This window comes from Buteo buteo, chromosome 13 (genome assembly GCF_964188355.1).
Source record: "Buteo buteo chromosome 13, bButBut1.hap1.1, whole genome shotgun sequence".
Classification (NCBI taxonomy): Eukaryota; Metazoa; Chordata; class Aves; order Accipitriformes; family Accipitridae; genus Buteo; species Buteo buteo.
The window spans coordinates 4,854,285-4,875,680 of record NC_134183.1 but is presented as its reverse complement, the minus strand read 5'-3'; the positions used below and the strand labels follow the sequence as shown (position 1 = coordinate 4,875,680).

At 44.9% G+C, this 21,396-nt stretch overlaps 1 protein-coding gene across 1 annotated transcript in view; it reads left to right on the top strand.

Annotated features, from left to right (window-relative positions):
* Positions 1-12,515: 12,515 nt before the first annotated feature.
* Positions 12,516-21,396, top strand: part of RHBDL3 (rhomboid like 3) — a 28,061-nt gene continuing 19,180 nt past the window's right edge. Inside the window, exon 1 of the mRNA XM_075043854.1 lies at positions 12,516-12,689. The gene's annotated coding sequence lies outside the window, so the exon portion shown is untranslated. The remainder of the gene's footprint in view (positions 12,690-21,396) is intronic.

Below are 21,396 nucleotides of genomic sequence, written 5' to 3'. Positions count from 1 at the left end.
ACCTCTTGGGCTGCTGCTTGTAATTATCTTGGTGCTTTATCCTATCAGCTGTTTCCATGTCACTGACTCAGTTTTGCTACAATTCTCTTTGTCTGCCTTTGGTGGCTGCTGTTCGAGTTGCTCTGGGTTCATGAGAATTTGTTGACTGGAAGCAAAGAAGGTGCCTGATGGTGGAGGGATTATACAGGGACAGATGACGGTAACACTGTCTGCTCCAGGCAGCTTTTCTGGTCCAGGATTAAAGTTCATGCTGTGTTACTTGCGTCTCTCTCTAAGGCCTTGTCAAGTCCATGTGGGAAGCTATTCTGCCTGCAGTATTTCACTTTGTGCTGCTCAGCTCGCTCTCTGCCTCATTTCTCCTCCCCTCTTTCCTTTTCCATTCAAGCGGCACCTTTCAGTCTTCCCCATTCAGGTCTGTCTTTGCTCTCTGCCCTGTGTAAAACTTCCATGCCCTCACTACCATTCATCATCTCTTGCTCATTCACCTCCCTACTTGCCTTTCTTCATTCATCTGGGCTTCCTCTCGGCCAGTCTGGGCTTCCCTCTCCTCCTGCCCCTTCCGCAGTCCTTCTTTTGTGTCTTTGCACTCCCTTCTCCGTGACCATCCAAAACACAGCAGTCTGCAGCATGGTCTGTGAGGATGCTCTGCTAGAAGTTGGCCCCACTTGATGGGCTAATTAATCCCCAATAGAAGCCTGGTGGGATTGTTTTGGGTGGATTTGTCTCTCTAGTTACCCTGCAGGTGAGAAGATTATTTTTTTCCCCCCACTCTCTTCCTGCTTCCCAGAGATGCAGCATGATGCATGAGTAGGAAGAGTATTGCCATTTCCTAACCTTCCTTTTCAGTCTGGTCTTTCTGTCTCTTCCTCCTGGCTTGTTTCCCCTTTGTTTGTAGTGGTTGCAACTCTCAGGTAACTCCTTGGGAGGTGGTTTTGATTTCCTCATTCCTGAGGAGCATAACATGCATTCTCTTAATTATGCTGGCTCTCTAATTATGGTTGTTGCCTGTGCCTTCTCTGCTTCCTTCTTCTAATCATCTACATTGGGGTTGTATCAGTTTTGGAAAGCCATCTCTGCACTTGAATGTGTGTTTTAAGTGTTACTCAGGAAATAGCTTGTGAATTGCAGTAGCCAGGGCTTGTTGTTTCTAAGTCTCAATGCAGCCACAAAACTGTGCTTGTGATGCAGACACTGTAAATATGGACCACAGGCCTCTGCCAAAGATTGCCCAGCCTGCTGTGCACATGGTCCCCTACAGCTCGCACCGATGCTGGCAGTGTGCAGACATCACCCCATCCCACTGAAGGAGCAGGTCTCTGCTGCAGTGTGGCAGGAGAACTAAGTGGGAGGTCTGCTTGCCTGTGGGTGCCCATGGGGGGCTTCAGCTTTGAATGGTTAAACTGCATTCAAGCCAGTCTGTTCAAGTAAAAGGGGAATATTAGAGCTTGGGAAGAGTGCACAGGCTTGTCAGAGGAAGCAGGTGCTCTTTAAAGCATGTGTGAGCCCTGTACACATGAGAAATCTAATTAGTTCAGTAAAGGAGGCAGAAAAGAGGTAGAGGCAGGCAAGGAGAGGGGCTCTGTGAGTGAGTGCAGTTTTGACTGACAGGGCGAGCGCTCTGTTGTGTGGGAGGCTGTGAAGGGAGTATCCGCTGCTGTCTCCCGAGGCAATAAGGAGCCCCTGATACGGCTCAAGCAGGGCCAGGCTCTGTGAGGACTTGTCAATGCCGTGAGAAAGAGCTTTTCCCCTGATAACTATCTAAAAGAGGGATTTCAAACCATGCTGTGGTATAGTTTGTTGTCAGGCTGGTGAATGTGTAAAAGGGGTTCCCTATTCACCATGTTTGGACCCTACAGAGATGTTACACCTCGCAGGGCACAGCTAGCCCGAGGCCAGCCCTGCATTTTGTCACCTGCAGGGAGAACTGCTCTGCTCCAGCTGTAAGGCTTGGGCAGGGAACCTGCATGGACAGCACTTCTTCCTATGAAGTTAGTTGCATTCCTGTTGTGGAGTCTTTATTTAAGTCATGATTTGCTTTAAAACTTCAGACACGTTTTGTATCTGTTTGAAAACTGTGGCAAAGAGAACTCTAGAAACACTGTGCTTTGCATTGTATTTGTCCCTTGTATCCAGTAATAAGATATAAGGCATATAAGAAGACAAAAATGCAGCTTAATTTCTCTCACTTGTGGTTGTGCAGCTTTGGCACTTGGACAAAACTGTTCTACCCTTAAACCAAAGTATATTTGACATAGCAGACACTGGGAAAGTGCAAACACTGCAGACCTTACCCTTGGAGTCCTTCATGGAGGGAACCTGCAGTTTGGGTGTCATCCAGGACTGATTTGGATATATTGCCTAAGAAACAATGTGAACCACCACAGCTTCCAGCAGATCACCCTGGAAAGATGCAAGCCAGGATTGCTTGTTCTCAAGTGTTTTAAATGATAGAGTTAGAGTAATAATACTTCCAGCTCTGGGCTCCAGTTGGAACCAGCCTGCCTGGAGTACTTTTGAGATAGTTATGTTGTTGCAGTGTAACGCCAAATACCTACAAGGCATTGCAGGGAATCATGCGGTAACCTCTGCTTCTTCACAAGGCTGACATTATCTTCTGCTCCAGTTTAGCTTGGAAAGCAGAGGAGTTTCTTTGGTAGCTTCTAGTCCCCATGACTGAACAAAGCCAGATGTAAAATCAGTATGAGTTAAATATGTTTCCCAGTCTGTTTAGTAGGAGCTTTGCTCTGTGGTTGTTGTTCTAACCAGAAGTGTGGTTTGAATTCCAGTATAGGTGGGTCATTCTGGTTATATGTGTGTTACAGCAGTTTTTAGTTGGGGCTTTAAATGCATCTGTTTGGCTTAAGTTTTTCTGAGCCCTAATAACTTGCAGTCAGGTCAGAAGGGAACTGCTGGGATCATCTAGTCTCTCATAATGAAGGCCAGAAGATTTTCTGAGTGGTCTTCTGCTTGACCTCGGCCATATCTCATCTCCTAGGAAAACTTGCAATTCAATTGTAAAACTTCTGGTGAAGTTAGTGAGACATTTCACTTGTTATTAGTAAAAATAATCAACTTATTCTAATCTAAAGCTGCCCAGCTTTGACCTCTAGGCCCTAGAGGTGATTATACCTTTGTCACAGTGGAGAATCCTCTACTGCCAAATTTTTGTTCCCTTTGTGGTTCTTCTGGACAGTGATCAAGTCATTGCTTAACCTTCCCTTTCATAAGCTAATGAATTGAGCCTGTCAGTGGAGCCAGTCAGACTATACCAGTAACAAAGTGCCAAACGCAGAGGTAATGTCACCTCATTTACAAACCTGCAGGTCATGTTTCCTTTTTTGAAGGCAGTGAGAGCTCTCAGTGTAACAAACAAGGCTTTTTTTTTTCCCAGAGTAGCTGCTTCTGAAGATGGCATTCCCCATCCTGTAAACTGGCTGACGTTCTTGGCTCCTGGCCATATGGCTTTCCATTTGTTTTTACTGTAATATGTATTGTTTGCAAGCACCCAGCTTTACCAAAAGACCCAGCTCATGCTCAGTAACTTGCTGCTTTAGCTCATCTGTGAGCATGATGCAGACTTATCTTACGCTTTGGAGAAAGTCACTAATGATAATTCTGTAGGGGCAAGAACAAATTCTCATGGGTCCCCATTAGTGGCATCTCCATGTGATGGTAGCTCTCTAGCTTAGTTTTATTTTTGACACCTGTCAAATAGGCAGACTTTAGCATGTTGAATGTGTGACAGCCTGAGTTTGTGTCACAGTAAGTCCTCAAACACAGGGTTGTCTGGTGATGTCACATGCCCTGCAGAAATCAGTTATACCAGCGATCCTGTCCTATGATCTGCACCAAGTTTGTATTCCCATCCAGATAATATCAGCTGAATATAATCTGTTTTCTGTAGCCTATTCTGACTGATATTAGACCAGTTCTCCTTCCATTACGCATTACTCAATATCAGTCATCTGTTCATTTGCTGTGGGTTGCTATTAGGCCAACAGACCTGCTTTGTCCCATTAAATTCTTGTCACAGCCCTGCAGTTTTGGGAGTGGTGTGGGTGCCTGTTGCCATGTTTGGACAGGAGTTTGGGAGCCGTGGTTGGAAGGTTGCTGATGCAAAGCTGGAAGAAAGGTAAAAAGCAGATCTTGATGTTCCTCCAGTGTTCCCAGACTTGCAGAAAATCAGTATTAGTACTGGCTTTTAAAAATCTTTTGGATGAAAGTTACGTTGACCTGCTGATTCAAAACTATCTAACTTTGGCAGCTGCTGTGTAATGTTCTCCAGAGTTACTGCTGGGACAGAAAGTGTGTCATCATCGTATAATAGAAATAATTTATTGGGCTTTTGTCCATATACAGAACATAAACATTTCAACTACTGCAGATTCTTTTGCGCTGGTACCACCTATGCTACTTTTTCCAGATAATATCAGACCAAAACCCTGTTTTGAATGAGGAGACTCATCTGCCTCACCTGTACCAGCAGAGACGCTGCTGTGACAGGTGACATTGTTGATAGCAGTGAATTTTACAGAAATGCTTGCATACGTTTACTTAACCTGGGGGTAAGCAGGGATCTGACTGCAGGAACTTGGCCTGAAATACAGCCCCAGCTGAACAGCTATTCTGACTGTTGTGTTTTGGTTTTTTTTGGTTTTTTTTATTTTCCTCATAGCAATAGTGATTAGAGCCTGTCTGTCTCCCAGCTGTGATGTTGACTGTGCATGCTATGCCTTCTGTTGAGTTATGTAGTCCAAATAAATGCAGCATCCCACCCAGAGTGTATTGCATTTCAGCTCGGAATGAAATGGCTTATGCATTATGTCCCTTCATGACGTAGAAGCCCTGAGAGATGTGATTAATAGTGATATAAGATTTTGAGATCCTCCAATAAGACATGACTAAAAAGAGATAAACAATAATTATGTGGTGGTAAATGAGAATATCATGTGTAATGGTAGTATAGATATTGCTCTTTTCAGCTTTTGATATTTAATGCCTTATACCATCCAGATGAAAAGTAGGTTTAATTTTAATTAGACTGTGGAACTCATTGCCTCAGGAGATTGTGGAGCCCTAAAAACTAGAGGAATTCAAAAGGGAGAGCAAGAGATTGGGCATTTGTACATATAAGAATGTCTGGGCCAGTGCTGACAAGCAGATCTAGAAAGAGCGTTAAACTTCCTTCCTAAGGATTTAAGAAAAGGTTTTAACTGTTAGGGTGGGTTTGGTCATGGTAGTCACTAGGTGATCTCTTGTAGGCTTCATCTTGTCCACAATCTCAGAAATGCGCGGATAGTCAGCACCAGAACTGGGCTGGTGATGCAAGATACATGACTTGCCAGTCTGGGCTGTAACCTGCCCAGCCTGTTGCTGCAGCTGAGGACATCTGTCCAGCAAAATATGCAAGGTGCCCAGTGCTGGATCAAGATTAAAAATTTTATTTCTACCGAAAAAACCCTCCACTACTTTTTAGAGTGCCTCAGCTTCTTTCCATTAGTCTTAATGCACTTACATAAATAATAAAACAGGAAGAAGCAGAGCTGGAGAAGGCTCAGTCTATAAACATGTCTCTTTGCATTAAGCCTTGTGGCATAATGGAGGGCATCTCCTGCCATCCATGCTGTCTCGTTAATCATGTAATTATCTCCCTCACTTTCAGTGCTTCATCTCCTTCCTTGTCAGTGCTGCTGATAATAGAGCTTCTATTTACCCTGGCTTCTTTCTGGGGAGCGGCTTTGGTTTCAAAGCCAGCACAGTGGCATATTTTGAATAATTTAGTTCTGGGTGGCTTGAACACTGTGTGTAATTCCCCAGCTGAGACTGGAGGCTGATTGCTGCGAGTGTTCTGCCAGAAGGCTGATCTGGAGAGAGGCAGTGGGATGGCTCAGAGTGGTGGGTCGTTGAGACAGCAGAGGGCTGAAAGCTAGCTCAACAGGTTCTGTGAGTGCTTCTCAGCTCTATCCTCTCTTAGTGTCTTAGCAAGGACTTGCAGCAAGAAACCCACAGGCAGAGGAAGGACAGGGGAGGGAGTTGCATAAAAAATGTGTATGGAAACAGAAACATGGATTTGGGTACCTGGCTGAGCATGATAGACTTCCCCAGCAAGCTGTGGGTCAGAAATTCCAGGGGTCTCCAAATGCAGGATTTGCTTGGACCAGGGGTCTGAACATCTGTGGAGTCAAGGAGTTCAATGTGGTGTCCAGCTGTCATTGGCTTTGGAAAGTTTGGTATGTTTCTATACCTGAAACTTCGGCAGAAGGCCAGCTCTCTTCATATTCTCCCTGTGCTGCTTGGCCTTGTGGCTTGCTAATTGCTCTTTGCCATTGCAGCCATCATTCAGTCATGCTCTGTAAGTGCTCCACAGCTCTCACTGTGCTAGATCACACAGGCACAGGTGTGTTGCTTGTGCCATATAGAGGGGGAAGTCAAGGCACTACAAGAGGCACCTGGGCTCACTCCAGAAACCTTGGCAATACCAAGAATCAAACCTGGTCCCAAAGCCCTCTTTCCTCTCTGCCTAACTGAGCGGCGGTGCACTCCTGAATCCTTTTATTCTGCCGTTCATGTTCAATCTGTACTTCCAGTATCTGTTTAGATGAAGTGCTTTTGCAGAAGGTAACAACAGATGGTAGTAATGTAAGTCCTTTTCTTGTCTTTGCGCCTAAGATAGTAGGCAAAATAAATTAGAGCAGAAACTCCTCTACAGGTTAGCCAGCCAGCTAATGAACCTGGTCCTTCAGGCTACTCTGCCCTTCAAGGAAAAGGGAATCTTATACCAGCTCCCTCCATCTCCAGTTTGCCATGCGCTGCATGCAGAGAGATACTTACCCAAATCCAGGTGATGGACCACCTGCTCTGCAAATGCCTCCCTGCCTAGGTGAATGCTGAGCTGGGAAGCTCTGTGCTCTCTCACTGCAGCTTTCCAGGGAGCGGGTCTCTCTGGGGACCCTGCTTGGTGAGTTAGTGAGGGTATATCCTCCGTGCTTAAATGCAATCTGGCTTTAGAGAGCTGGGTGATGTTTCCAGCCCTCGGGTTCACCTCGGGTCAAAGCAATCAAACATGCACTAAAAGTACTGCTGGACAGCCCTTAATCACTTTTTATTGTCTGGGCAGTAGTGGGTAAATTCATTATTTACAGGGGAAGAGAGTGTGCGTCACTGGAGCCAGCACTAATGTTTTACCACACGTGTTCAGGCAACTGAGATTATGTGAGTTTTAATGGTGAGGGGCTGGATTTCAAGGTGGAGGAATATACACTTACCTTTGACTGGTCTTCCTCTCTTCTGGATCAGAGTTTCTCCCCTCATGTGCGCGTCCCGCTATTGGAAGAGAGAGCAGGATCATTAACCTGCTGGGAAGATCATCACCACCAGGCAGTGATGAAACTCCTGTTAAAACAGCCTCTGCTTTTTGCCCTCTCATTTGGATTATAAGGCAGACTTTCATCTTCTGCCTTGTCATTCCTTTAATCTTCATCAAAGGAGCAAATGCTACATATACTGTTGCCACATTGTTGGGGTTTTTCCTGGGTTTTTTTTAAACAAACAAAAAAATCCCTCTTACCAACTTACAGCATGACCCTAAAGGTTATGCAAAGGTAGAGAGTGGGTTCTGGTAAAATGTGTGACTATCTTGAGGAGAGTTTCAATGCCTGTCTTAAATGTCTTTTCACAGCTTCAACTTGGAGTCTGTCAATTTCATGTATTGACTTGGAGATGCTTGATTTAACTACAGCATGGCCCTTGAGGCTGGAGATGGTCTGGTTGTTTCCAGAGATTGTTAGCATCCCTAGATTGCAGAGACTATGCCATCTAATGGTCTGAGTTCAAATCCAGCAAATTTAGAGTGGTTTCTGAAACCCTTGGAGATGAACAGATTTTGCATGTGATCAACTCCCTCTTTCCAGTGGGAAAGGGCCTAATGTGAACAAGAAGCAGGTCTACTATTGGTAGCTCCTTTCTGGTAGGAAGTAACACAGGAGTTGTCATTTCCATGTAACAGGAGGGGAAGCTAAAGCTGAGGGCAATTTATTTCCAGAATCTGCCTCCTAGTCTAGAGAAGAAGTGGGGTCAGTGCCAGGAGGCCTGACTGCCAGGCCAGTGTCTCCCAGAAATGAAGATGCTGCTGGACCATAGAATGATTCAGATTTGAAGGGACTGATCCTACTCAAGGCCAACTTCCTAATTAGATGAAGTTGCTTGGAGTCTTGCCCATTGCAAAGACAACTTATGGCTTGGGTGATGCCAAGACAAAGCCCCTTGATGAGGAAACCACGGGTCGTAGCAAATTCTTGGTTCCTGCAACAGATCTGCAATCCTAAAGCCAGCCAAGGATCCTCATGTTGTGCCCAGTTCAGCTGTTGACTCTCCAGCTGCTCTGATGCCCCAGAGGGCTGTTTGCCATGAGGGAGGGGAGCAGCTGGCTGCGCTATGTGAAATGTCTGCGTTTTCCCAAGATGCCCATTGTCTGTCTGCAGCACCAGCCTCCACCCTACTTGCTCACTGAGCCGTGGCTGATGTGTCTTTAATTAAAGAGGAGGAACAATTTGAGATTTCATTTTCTTTTCTCAACCGTATTTCCTATTTCCATCAGAGTTTGCAGGGCCCCCTCCCCTTACATTCGTCTTGTAGTTTTGCTGTCGGGCCTTCAGTTTATGGCGTGTCTGCTCTAAAATAAGGAAGAAATAGCAAAAAATAGCTTGTTTTGGGCCAGGGAATTAAGATCCTGAGTCAGATGGCTGCTACGGTCATTAACATATTTACATTTTTGCTTAAGAGCCTGGTTGAGGATCAAGGGAGTTAAGGGTGATTGTCATTGAAATGCGGAGGAAACCTTGCATGAAATTGCCGTTAGTGTCCTATTGTTTGGGGGGGTGAGGGGGGGCAAATGGCCTTCCTCATCCCTGCACCCGTTGTGTTGCGCTTGTTTGCCCAAGTAGATGGGCAGAGGCAGAAGGAACTACGCTGAAGGAAGCCACTGTGCTGACTTAGCTGCTGGGAGGCTTTGCCTGGGGAGCTGTGTCCCTGTGGGGCTGAACCTGGGGCTCAGCGCAGCCATGCTGCTGGCTGCCAGTCATCGTCTGTCCTCTCGGTGAGACAAAGGTGCTTGGCTGGGCTTGTGGGACAACTAGCCCTTAACAAGATCATCATGGATAAATACATGAAGCGTGTAGCAAAGGTCAGTTGCCTCTTTTATAATTGATGGACCCAAGTGTTTTGAGTGTGCCGTCACATGTTGTTTTTGCTGTGTGTAGGGACACGTGTTCTGCAGGACCAGCTCAACCCCTTGATTTTTGTGGCTAGCTGTGATATCAGAAACAAGGTTTGAGGCAGTTTGAAGTGTTGAGGTGGATTCTGAGTGCTGTAGTGACAGATTTTTATATGCTGAAAAGAAAATGTTTAAACATAAATAAGAGAACTCCCTTACAGCTGGGGTTTACAGAAAAACATTCTGCTCCAGGTTGTGGAAGCAGTGGTCTAGTCCTGCTCTGAGGCATGGTTTTTTAGTTCAGATGCCAGTTGTTCATTGTTCACCTCTTAGTCTTTCATGCTGTTCAGATCCACTGTTTTAATTCAAACCTATTTCTAGTTAGTATCATTAACTTAGTGCCAAAAAGAAAATTATACATAGTAATGTGAAAGAAGAGAAGAGCCTCCCTAGCACATTTACAGTGCTGAAAATACTAGCTACCTTCTGCCACTGCTTTGATTTTGGTGGGACAAGCAGCAAGACAGTGAGCTGAAGGAGGAATGCTGGTACCTATTGGTGTGAGAAAGAAGCATCTTTGGAGCAGAGGCTTGTTTGTAGCCACCAGACAGGCTTCAGCTGCCTGTCCATTCAGAAAGCCAGCAGCCAGTAACAGCTATGGACAGTACCATCTTGAGTGACAGGATCGTATCTGCTCTAGCACTAGTGAGTCTGGAGTCATTAGCGTGTCCTTGTGGGCTGGTTTGAAGCTCTGAAGCGGTTTTGTAGTTTTTGTTCTTGGTTACAAAATGTTTCTTTTTGGAATGCATTAAAGCAGAAAAAAGTCTGGGAAAAGTTGTTTGTGATCTGAGCAGCTCTTTTGTGCTTCGGGAGCCTGTATGCTTCAGCTCTGTATCTCTTCTGTCCTTTGAAGGAATAGCCATGTTCCCCATGGCTGTGGCTATTGGTCTTTCCTACAAGGTCAAACAATGAGCACACAGCATGGGGAGAGTCCCACACTTCAGTCACTGACCCTGGGCCTCAAAGTAGGGAGGCATTTAACCTTTCAGGGAACAAATGGTTTTGTCCTAGACAAGCTAGGTTCTGACATCTTAAATGTCAAGATACAGTTAAAGTGGTGCAGTTAAGTAAGATGTTGGTTAGGTCAAATGTTTTCAGGAAACAAGGATGAACACAGCAGTAGCTATGGGATTGCAGGTGTTAGATCCATTCACTGAATGACTCATCCCCCAGCTTCTGCAAATTCCCCTTGAGAAAGGTCATCTCAGGTATTGTGCTAATAATACTTTATTTCCTGCGTATCTGTGCCTCTGGGATTGGGCATTGGAAAATTAGGCTGGCTTGGGAGTCCCAGCAAGAGCCAAAAAGCATCAGAGCTGAGCCAGAGTGCAGAAGCCCTGATTTTGTGGTTGGTTTTAGAATTTGATCTGTTAACTCAAAGCATCAGAGTGGGCTGGAGTAGGGGAGCTAAACTTCTCCAGGGATTAATATTAAGCCCTTGTTTAACAGTAAACAGCTGATGAAATCCACCTTTGGCTCTGAGTGCCAGCTGTCAGGAAGGTACATCCAGGCCACCTTGCAAGGACAGAACAACCCTTGGCAGAGGGCGGGGGAGAGTGCCCAGCTCTGACTGTCCACAGGTCACTTGGTTTGTCTTGTTTTGTGTAATCCACTTGCCCCAGCAGCTTCCTCACAGAGGGGGCTGCTGCTTTGACAACCCGCTCTGCTCCAACAACAGGCTGTGATCTCGCCTCCTCAGATTAGACAGCTCCTCCTCACAAAGCAGCCAGTGATAGCAGAAGTCCCCAGGAGCATCAGGACAAAGGTGCTCCTGCTGGATGGAGATGGAGCCAGATCCTCGCACGTGGGCACTGCGTCCTCTAAAGAAGCTGCCCGTGCCTGAGGCCAGTCTATTTTATAGCTGCTCTGCTCGCTGCAGAGCAGTGCCAGCCCTGCCGCTGGCAGGCTGCATCATGTGCCACATTCCCCTTCTCACCTCCTCCCTTGCCAAGGCAGCCTTTACTCCGCCGTGTCTGATTGAAGGCCCAGCGCCTGTTCAGCTTTTGTTCTCTGTTAGGAAAGAGCAAGGATTGTCAGGACCTTTTTGGCTCTGCCAAGGCCTTTTATGTCCCAAATGTTTCCATGAAAAGACTCCCTCCTGACCACCCTGCCCCCTGACAGCCATTCAATCCAGCCAACAAGCTTGATATCATTATCTACAAAAGGAGGCCAGTGAGCACCAGGGTCCTCGCAGCCAAGTTTGGGAAATCAAAGGCAAATCTCCCAGCAACAGAGAGCTGGCAGAGATCAGACTGCACCACAGCTAGCGCAGGCTGGTCTGGCAGCTTGCATCCACTAGTTTTCAAAGCACAAAAGAAACATGCTCGGCGTGGTGCCAGCACTGGCTTTGTCGGGGCTGGGGGTGGCTTTGTCGGGGCTGGGGGTGTGCCTGCCTGCGAGCTGGCAGCCCCTTGCAGAGTGCCCTGGGGAGCTCAGCATGGGCTAGTCGCTGGAAGCAGTCGTAAGTTTGAACAGTCTTGCAAAGCTGTCTCTTTTTTGGTCAGTGGCATTTTTAGGAGGTTAACCACTTAGTCTGAGGGAAAACAGTGATGTTTTTGGTCAGAGTGGGATTCACTGCAAGTCTCACCTGGGACTTTCCTTCTAATGAGTCTAGTTTATGTTCTGAAAACAGCATGTGGCTGCCTTGTCACTTTTAGTTTGACATAATGTTCATCTGCTTTGCTCCCTGTCCAAAGACTTTCTTCCCAATCCATCTTAAAACAGAGAGCTCTTCAGCAGTGAAATCATTTACCATTTTGAAGGCATCTGTAGAGGTGATCTGGAAAAGTGACTGTCAGAAATACTGAGCACAGAAAGGGCTTTAGGAGGGATGGCATATTCCCGTGGTGCAACTGTGTTGGGAAATACAGGAGTAAAACTGTTTTCAGTACGTTTTATCTGACAGACTGCATCTCTGGTTTGCTTGATAGTCCAGATAAAGAGGGATATAAAAAATAGCCAAGAGAAATGATGATGCAGAGGGAAGGAAGGTGAAGGGAGCTGACTTAGCTGAAGCTTGGGTGGAGACAGGGTGATGGTGTGGATGATGATGCTTGGGTTCACCTCTCTGCAGCAGGGTGCTTTGCAGTCCCTGGGCAGTGAAAGGAAGCTGGAGATGGGGTGATTGCAGGGCAATGTGCCACCAAAGCCTAGAGCAGCCCCTGGGGTCCCAGCGGGCCTCCTGCAGGTGATGAATGCATTGGCAGAGTTGTGTGTAACGTGGAATGGTTAATTGTAGCACTTTCCCCTCCTATCCCAGTTCGATCCTGACAACACCGGCTACATCAGCACCGAGAAGTTTCGCTCCCTTCTCCAGAGACACGGCTCGGAGCTGGACCCCCACAAGCTGGAGGTCCTGCTGGCCCTGGCAGACAGCAACTCTGAGGGGAGGATCTGCTACCAGGACTTCGTCAACCTGGTGAGTGCTCTGGCTGGCAGGGCCTTTGAGTCCTTGGCTCTGCTTAAAACATTGGCTGTTGAGGGACAGTCCCTTTCCCTCCCTCCCTCTATCAACACCAGTGTTTGCTGTTTCCCTGCATCACACTCTGCATGGGCTTGCTGAAGTATTCAGTGGTGACTGAACTCTCAAGCCCAGAGTCAAGTTGCTGCTGATTTTTCCAGGGAAACAAGTTTGCATGGGAAGAAACTGAGGGAGCGGTTGTAAGAGGAGCATGAAGCAATGGCTGCTGCTAGTTTTGAGGCTTTTGCTCTCAATATCAATTGGTAGGTGTTGTAAGGAGCCATTTGTTTGGAAGCAGAGGTCTGTCAGTCTGAATGTCTCCTATTTTATCTAGAGATGTCACCACTCCCAGGCAAAATATAACACGGTGTTGACTTGCTGGGTGGAGTAATATTGCACTGCTGTAGGCATCAACAGCAACAGGGATAAAGTGTTTCTAGGTCATGTTCATTTTATCCCAGGTGAGATGTCTCAGACTGTGTGAGTCATGATCTGGATGCCTCTCTGTCTTTACTAATGAGTCAATTAGTGAAGGGATCTCTCTGTTTCTCATCAAGGCAGTTCGGTGAGCCAACACAGATGTAGACATGTGTTGTTAGATGCCCAGGATGGCCTAGAAATGTTGTTTGCAAGATGGGTATCTTGAACAGTGGCCATTCCAGGGGCTTTGCCCTGTTTTTGCTCTCTCATTCCCCACCTGAGTCCCAGAAGATTTAGTACAGTAGTAAGAGAAACCTGGGTGACAAAGTCAATGAGCAACGAAAGTCAGTGACATATCTAAGGTTTTGCTGGAAAGCTGGATGTTTTCTTGATGCAGAGTATAATAATTTGCATCTCTATGTTCCTTCAGTCAACATGGGGATTTGATCCTTCCATTTGTCACGGTCGCTCATGCATGTGTTCTCAGTTGAGAAAGAGTCTTCTGTATGTCCTGTCTTCACATTAATCAGAAAAGTATGATAACAGGGCATAGTTGTCAAGGATCCAGGTCACAACCTGGTCAGGCTGTGGGCAGTGTGAAGGTGAAATTATTCTGATGCAATGACATAGATCTGCTGTATCTAATCAAGCTGTCTTGTTAGCCCCTTGCATGTATTTAGGTACACAGTAAAATAAATGTAGCAACTATTAAATAGATCACAGTGAGTGTGAGGTTTTCCTCAGCTCCAGCTTAATAAACAGTGTGGTCAATGGTACTCTGTGATCGGTGGTGTATTTATAGTAATAGCTGCTTGTTCTACAGTTTGGTATATTCAAAGTACCATGCAAGCAAGCATTCACTAATTGAGCTGCACAACACTTAGGTAGCAGGAAGAGGTATCATCTAATTTCTTTTACAGAAATGATGGCCTAGGGCCAGCCAATACGTTGGCAAGAGGCTCAGGAATAGAACTGGGCTTTTTCCTCTCTCCTTGCTCCACTGAGCTCCAGAGCAGCACAAGCTAATGAGAGGCAGGTGGGAGGTGAAAGGCTTGGACATTCTCCTCCTTTGGGGAATAGGAGATCGTGCCAGCTCATGCCCACCTGATGTAATTTCTGCAAAATGGCAAATTTCCTTCGCTACTATTGAATGACTCCTGTAAAGAAGCCATTGGTTTTTCTGTCATCAGTCTCTCTATCCTCATCTGTGTTTTTTGCACTTTCTAATCAATAGGCAATGCAAATGCCAGAACATTAAACTACTTACAAATGGCATCTCTCTTCTCACTCCTCCTCTAGTTGCTATTGATTTCTAATATCCAAACTTTTTAGGACTACTCCTCTTTTCCCTAGTTTCCTGCTCTGAAACCTGCCTTGTGAACTTCCTGATGGAAAGAAACAGCACAGTTGACACAGAATCACTGTGAAATGAGTGATTTCCTTCACTTTGTAGCTGTCAATCCTGGAAACTATGTGTGGTGATGTTTAAGTACATGCTTGTGCTTGATGATCATCAGCCATCTCTGCTTTTTGCTCAGGTTAATTTGTCTGTTTCTGTAGCTTAGCAAGAATTGATCTGCTCCCCAAAATGATAGTACTGGATGTGGGGAAGGGAAAGGCTAACCTTTTACTAGATCCACAAAGGTTTTACAAGCATGGCTCTGTGCATGTGGTTTTCCTTTTCTCCATCAATATTCATGAACAAATGCTCTGACACGAGAATCTCATGGCCTACCAAATGTGTCCGAGGTACTGAAACTGAGCAAGAAGTAGAATTGCATTAATAAGGCTCTGGCCACTGGAGGGGACTTGAGGGGAGGACTGGGGCTGGGTGTCAGAGATGCATTACAGTGCAGTTGTCACAGCAGAGGTGTGGAAGGAAGGAGATTCCTCTGTGTGTGTGTCTCACAAGCAGCTCTTTTGGTTTCTTTCCAAGCATGGGATGGAAGGAGCCGATGAGCTGCCTACTCAAGCTACTATGAAAAAAACTAACTCTATCCCAGCCAAAGCCAGTACAAACATGCACTGTCTCACAGAATCCAGCAGAAAGTAAGGTTTGACCTCTGGGCATCAAGAGAACTGTCTTCAATGGTCAGCTCCTGGGATATGATATCCTCTCTGTTTTTTTCCCTCAGCTTTGCTAATGTTGATAAAAATCAAGCAGGGAGGGTCTTCCCTTTTTTCAGCCTTGTAGAACCCTTGATCTTTGCTGGATTCCCTGGAAGTGTGACAGAATGTGATGCTTATTCTGCAGGGTGCTTGGCTACTTACTAGAGAGTCTGATGCCGAGAGATGCTATTAATGATCACAGAAGCACCTGTAACTCTACGGAATTATTATTTTCAGAAGTCACTACAGGCCATAAACCTCACAAAGCAATAGTGTTAACACATTGTTTCCTCCAGGGTACTGCATGTCCCAGAGAGGGCAGTAAAAAATGCTTGCAGCTGTATGCTCCAACATCATCATGAGCACCAAGACTTTTGCCTGCTCTTTCAGACACTGTGATCCCCAACTAAAGGACTGCTATTGAGCAACGCTGTGTTATCTCCTGATGTCCAAAGTGTGTTGTGAACTACTAGATGTACCAAAAATTTAATTCCAGGACATCTCACCTTAATAAGGAGACCCAGATATACTCCCACAACACATATGCCTGTTCTCAACTCAGCAAAGCAGCTTAAATTTCTGAAATTGAAAGTTTTACAGGATGAGAATAGACCCTAGAAATCACTCAGTAAGTAATTTCAGTAATGAATGAATTCAGGGAAGCTGAAGACTCCTGGTGTCATCTGCAAACAAAGGGCTGAAAAAAAATCAGATAGGCAACTCATTGGGAATTATTTCTCCTCTGTACCCCTGCGATTCATCTAATGTAGTTGTAAAACACAATGCTGCAATCATAGCCACTTCTGTTTCTACACTGGGGCTTACAAGAACGGCAGAAAGCAGTTTCAGATGGGATTTCTTATCCTGTGTCTGAGACAGTGCAGAATAACAAAAGTGTTTCCTGTACAAGTGGAGACGTCTTGTGCATTTCTGTTGTCTGGTTGCTTTTCTGCATTGTGAAGAGAGATGCTGAAAATGCACAGTGGAAATTCTGGCTATGAACAGCATAGGCCACAGGAGAAGATAATGAGCAAAGCTGTTTAACTAACTTTGCTACTTTGAGAGAGGAGACAAGTCAGGAGGTAATTATAGTTGAGATGTTCTTTGCCGGGATCCTTGCTGAACAGCAGTTGCTGCTGGCAGTCCTGGACTACTTCACATAATATCCTGTGAACTGTAACAGAGCTAAAGGGCAGAGCAGCGACGCCCTGGAGAGACTCAGTCTCATTCTCTGGCTAAACCTTCGTTGTCTTCTCTGCCTGGGAATGTGGATTGTTGCTTTGGACAGGCTGGGTCGTGCCTTTACCACCTCTTCACTGTCTTGATGTGTTCCTCTTCAGACACGTGAGCAGAATCAAAGGGGTACAATGGAGCTTCTGAGACCTTACTCTGCTTGACGGAGGGGCAATATGGAGCCAGTTCAGGCTGTGGTGGTAGCTTATATTCTCTTGTTGTGAAAATTGGGTAAGTAACTCCTAGCCTTACTCTAGGCAAGGAAAGTTTTACAGAATGTTGTGTTTATTAAAGCAGCTTTTGCTAGAAGAGTAAATCACAGCTTATATTGAGACTAAAGCAAAATCCATTCTGCAGCCCAAGAGATTTCTCTGCCAGTGCAACTCTACAGATCACCTCTGAACCAAATGTGTTGTAAAAGCTGACCTCAATGCATTCAGTGTGGTCCAGATTGGACCTGCCAGCATGGGGCAGGAGGACTTGAGGGGGGAAGGGAATGTGGCTGTCGCCCATTCCAACACTGGCACTACCCTGGGGCGAGCCCCTAGTGCACACTGAAGGTCTCTCTGTCCCTGCTACGGATCTCATAATCAAAGGGCAGGACTGGAAGTCAGGTGGACCAAAGTTTTGTTCCTGGCTCTGCAAAGACTCACTGTGAAACTTGTGGAAGCCTCGTGTCTCTGTGCCTCATGGGTCTGTTTCTCCAGCAGACGGAAGGAGGTAAGAGTTGCATTTCTTTTGGGGTTCACAGTTTTGGCAAAGTCAATGGCAGTTCTTCAGAGGAAGAAGAGCCAGGTGCTGGGGAACCAGCTCTCTGATGAGCATTTGCTTGGGGAGCTGTGTTGGGTCTACAAGAGCTGAGGACAAATGCCATTCCCTGAAGGCAGTGGTATTTCAGCATGTTTGGGAGGAATTAGTAAGCTCTGAGACAGACTTCATGTGACTTGGGAAAAACAAAACACTGCTGCTTCCAACAGAAATGTTTAGCTGTATCTTTGTAGTAACTGCAAGCTGATGTAGCATCTCAGTAGTGAGCAAAATATATTAGCTAAATAAACGCACATCCTTTGTTTTTCATATCAAGAATTAACACCCACCTTGCTTTCCCTGGCCTTGCTGGCTTCTAGGCACAAGCTAATTCTACCTCATTTTCAGTGAGCAACATGCATTTTTTTAAAGCACTGTATAACAATAATCAGGTCGCCCTAGTCCAAACTTTGCTGGCGCCAGCACACTTTACCCTTCAGAGAAAGATTTCCTTTAGTTTTTGTGATTTCCTTTCTGGCTTGCTCAGTGTGCTGCCAAACTGCAAACCCTGCCTCTTCAAGTAAAGAAATAAAACTGCAGATACAGGCTAAGAAATCTGCAGCCTCTGCTCTTCCTCCTCACGAGTGACAGATACGCAGGTCTATTGGCCATCAGAGAAGGTGAGAGGAACATATCTTTACAGTAGTTTCTTACTTCATGGAATAGGCTGGAACATGTTAGTGGAAGGCTGTCTTGTGCTATGTGTTGTTGAGCTGGATGTTCAAAGGGGCAGTTATATCAAAATATTGCTGGAGTCATAAAACCAAGATAAAATATGGGAAGTAAAGGAGGTGAAGTGACTACCCAGAGTCTTATGGTCTGTCTATACTAGTGGATACTGTGGAAGTACAAAGGTTAAGATTTAGATGCTAGCTTTTCTGTCCTGGGCAGGGTGATCTGTGTAGGCATTTGAAGAGAGAGCAGGACTGGCTGAAGGGGTAAAATACTCTGGGATTTTATTACAATCCGCAAACAAAAACAGCGAGTCTGAAGTGGGTCCTGGAATGCTGTAAGTGGGAAATGAGCTGGTTCAATGGAGGCTTTGACTTGCACTGACTAGCTTTATCAGTCTATAGAAACTTGTTGTGTGGCTTATCCTAAAGAAAAAATACAGCAAAATAATGACTTCACACTCTAGTTTTAATGCTTTCATAGACTTGTAAGAGTTTGTAATGCAGTATAGAAAGGTACTGAAAGATGCACTCAATATAAGGACGATTAAACTTAAACATGTGCTTAGAACAAGTCAGTGCCTTTGCACAACCCTGAATTGAAGCCCTATGGGTGTGGAATTAGCATGCTTTGATTTAATGAAGTTGTGTTAGGAACTTTCCCTTCTAGACAACTTATTTGAAATTTGGTAAGGATAAAACCTCTAAAATGCCATTGATGGTGTCATTAAATGGGGGTCTCTTGAGGCTGTTTCAGCGTATCAACTGTAATAGGAAGTGGGAGGTGAGGTTTTTTTGCTCTTTTTTCTTTAAAGAGCCAATGGAGTTTAATGAGATTTTAAACTGACCTACGCAACTAGGAATTAGCAGCCATGTTCCACAGGGGGGTGGCAGCTTTTTCTCTGGACTCCACAGAGCTTTTCCCTTTGCTTTGTGAAAGGCACAGCACGTACGCTGGTAACCACTAAAATACATATTGTCTTGGAGGCTGCAAAGCTCTTCCATCTGGGAGATGTTTTTTCTTTTTTTTTTTCTTTTTTTTTTCTTTTTTTTTTTTTTTTTTTCCCCAGAGTCATATGTGTTTTGCAGTTGTTCTGCAGACCTTCTGCTGGCCACTTATGCCACTGAAAGGGGGCATTAGAGCACCTTCTCTGACTTACAAGTTTTCCTTTTGCAGACATCTCGGAGATAGCAGTATGCCCTCCCTATCAGTAGTCACCAAATGAAAAGTTCACATTGTTTGGGTCTGTGAAAGAACTTTTCTCCAAACTCACAACATGTTGTTTTATCTTAACAGAGCAGAGGTGGGACATATTTCCAGCTGGGCATGGATTTAGTAGGCAATAGCCAGGCATGTCAGAAGGACCAATTCTGGAAGGTGCTGAACCCATCCTGCTGTGCCCTTAGTTCCCTATTACCTCTTGTTCTAACTCCAGCCTGCTTTTCCATTGCTTTCCAAGGCTTCAAAAATAGCTGCTTATATTTTTATTAAGATATTTTTCACCAATGTGTGGCTGGAAGCCATTTGTTCTTATTAGCCACTTCAGTGATAAAAGCAAGGATTGGTTCTCTCCCTTGTGGGGACACTGCGTGTACCCATAGACTTTTTCATGGCCATGCTTTCTGCTTTCAAAGGTGAGTAACTCTTGCCTTTACTGTTTCAGTGCTTGCAATGGTAACACTTTTATTTGGGATACTTCCTCCACCCTGGCTTGAACTGAAATGAGGGGAAACAGTGAACGAAGAGCTGTAGCTAGGAAAAGAGATAACTTTTTTAAAGAGAAAACATTGAATTTTATCTTTTGACTTTGTGAGTGTCTATGTGACAGCACCAGGAGGGCTCTATTATCTTTGTGGAGCTGAGCTTTTAAGAAGTTACATACTGTATTCTTGGGGGGTGGGGGGGTGGGGAGGTGAGAGGTCCTTTAAACCATGGTTTGCTTGAGGTTTTTTTTGATGGTACTTAGAAGTACTTCGTAGCACAGTCATAAAGTAGCTATAAATTCCACTTCCAGTGTCTTTGCCTGTCCTTTACTGAACCAGCTGACAGCCTGCATAGAATGCTTAGGTGAACAAGGCTTTGCAGGAACTGTATATAATTCTTTATTACCTGAGTCACTGGGAAGAAAAGCAATAAAGCCTAAATCTCCAATTCTCAGGGGAATCCCCAGGCAGGACAAAAGTTTGCCCAAATGAGTATATCCTTTTCCTGCTAAATCCTTGTTTGCTTTCTAGTGAGTGTTTTAAGCTTAAAAGGCTATTGCAGAATAACCCAGTACCTCAGTTCTAGTGTTTTTGTCCAGTGTTTGTCATTTTGTTCTTACTGTTGCTAATCTAGAAAGGTTTGTTGCAGGCAAAGCTGCAAGTTTTATAGCTCCATTTCTTCCCCTCTGTGCTTCCAATTAGCTGCACTGTTGAACCAGGGCAGATCCTCTGCCAAACATCAAGAGGACTCCCATCTGGATTCCTCTGAGATGTCCTTCAGCTTCCAATGGGACAGCCCTTTAAGTGCTCCCTCTGTCCTTGATTCACTCTCTTGGCTGAAAGTATAGGATTCCTGAGCTCTCTTCCTGGCTTTTATTCAGAGGTATAATAATAAATATTTAATTAAAAAAGGTTTGAAAATCTCTTACTTCAGTATTTGATCTAATATTATGCTATTATGAGTAAGGAGGAGGTTTTCTCAAGAGACAGATGAGAGCAGTCATGTGATTGTGTCCTTATATATCTCTTACCTCTCAGTGTATTAAAGTCCTTATTGAGGTGCAAAGTTCTTACTCCAGGGAGCATTTCCAGGAGCTGGATACCCCTCCTGACAAATGTGCCTCACACTGCCTTCATGTTGTTTTGCTTCCCATTTTGGAGAAAACTGGTGATTTTTGATGTTCCAAGAGCCACGTGCATCTCCTGAGGGGGAAAAAAGCCATCAGAGGGCAAGGTGAGTATCTTAAAATTTAATAACTGAGATGCTGCTTTTGGAGTGTATTCAGCTTGTACATTGATCTGAGTCCATTAGATACTGGTTACATGTAGCAGCAGAAGAGAGAACTTTCTTCCAAGTGAACTAGTCTGCCAAATAATCATTATGCCAATTAAAGTGGAACTTAGCACAGAAATTTCCATTCTTAACCATGATTCCTCAGCTGTTTTCAATCACGTACAGTTGAAACTTGAGAACCACGATGTCAACTTAAATGGTTGTTTTAATTGTGTATGTATCTAAAATACATACATGAGTGGGAAATGTTATAAAGATTTTTTTTTTTAATTTTGCTTCAGAAAATTAAATCTGGATTCACTTCAGTTGCAGAATTCTTCCCAGTACCAATGAAAAATGGAACAGGTGTTAGGGGGGTTTGAAGTTTCAAACTTGCTGTGTTTTGACACAATGTTATTTGAACAACAATGTTAGTCTTGTCCTGCAA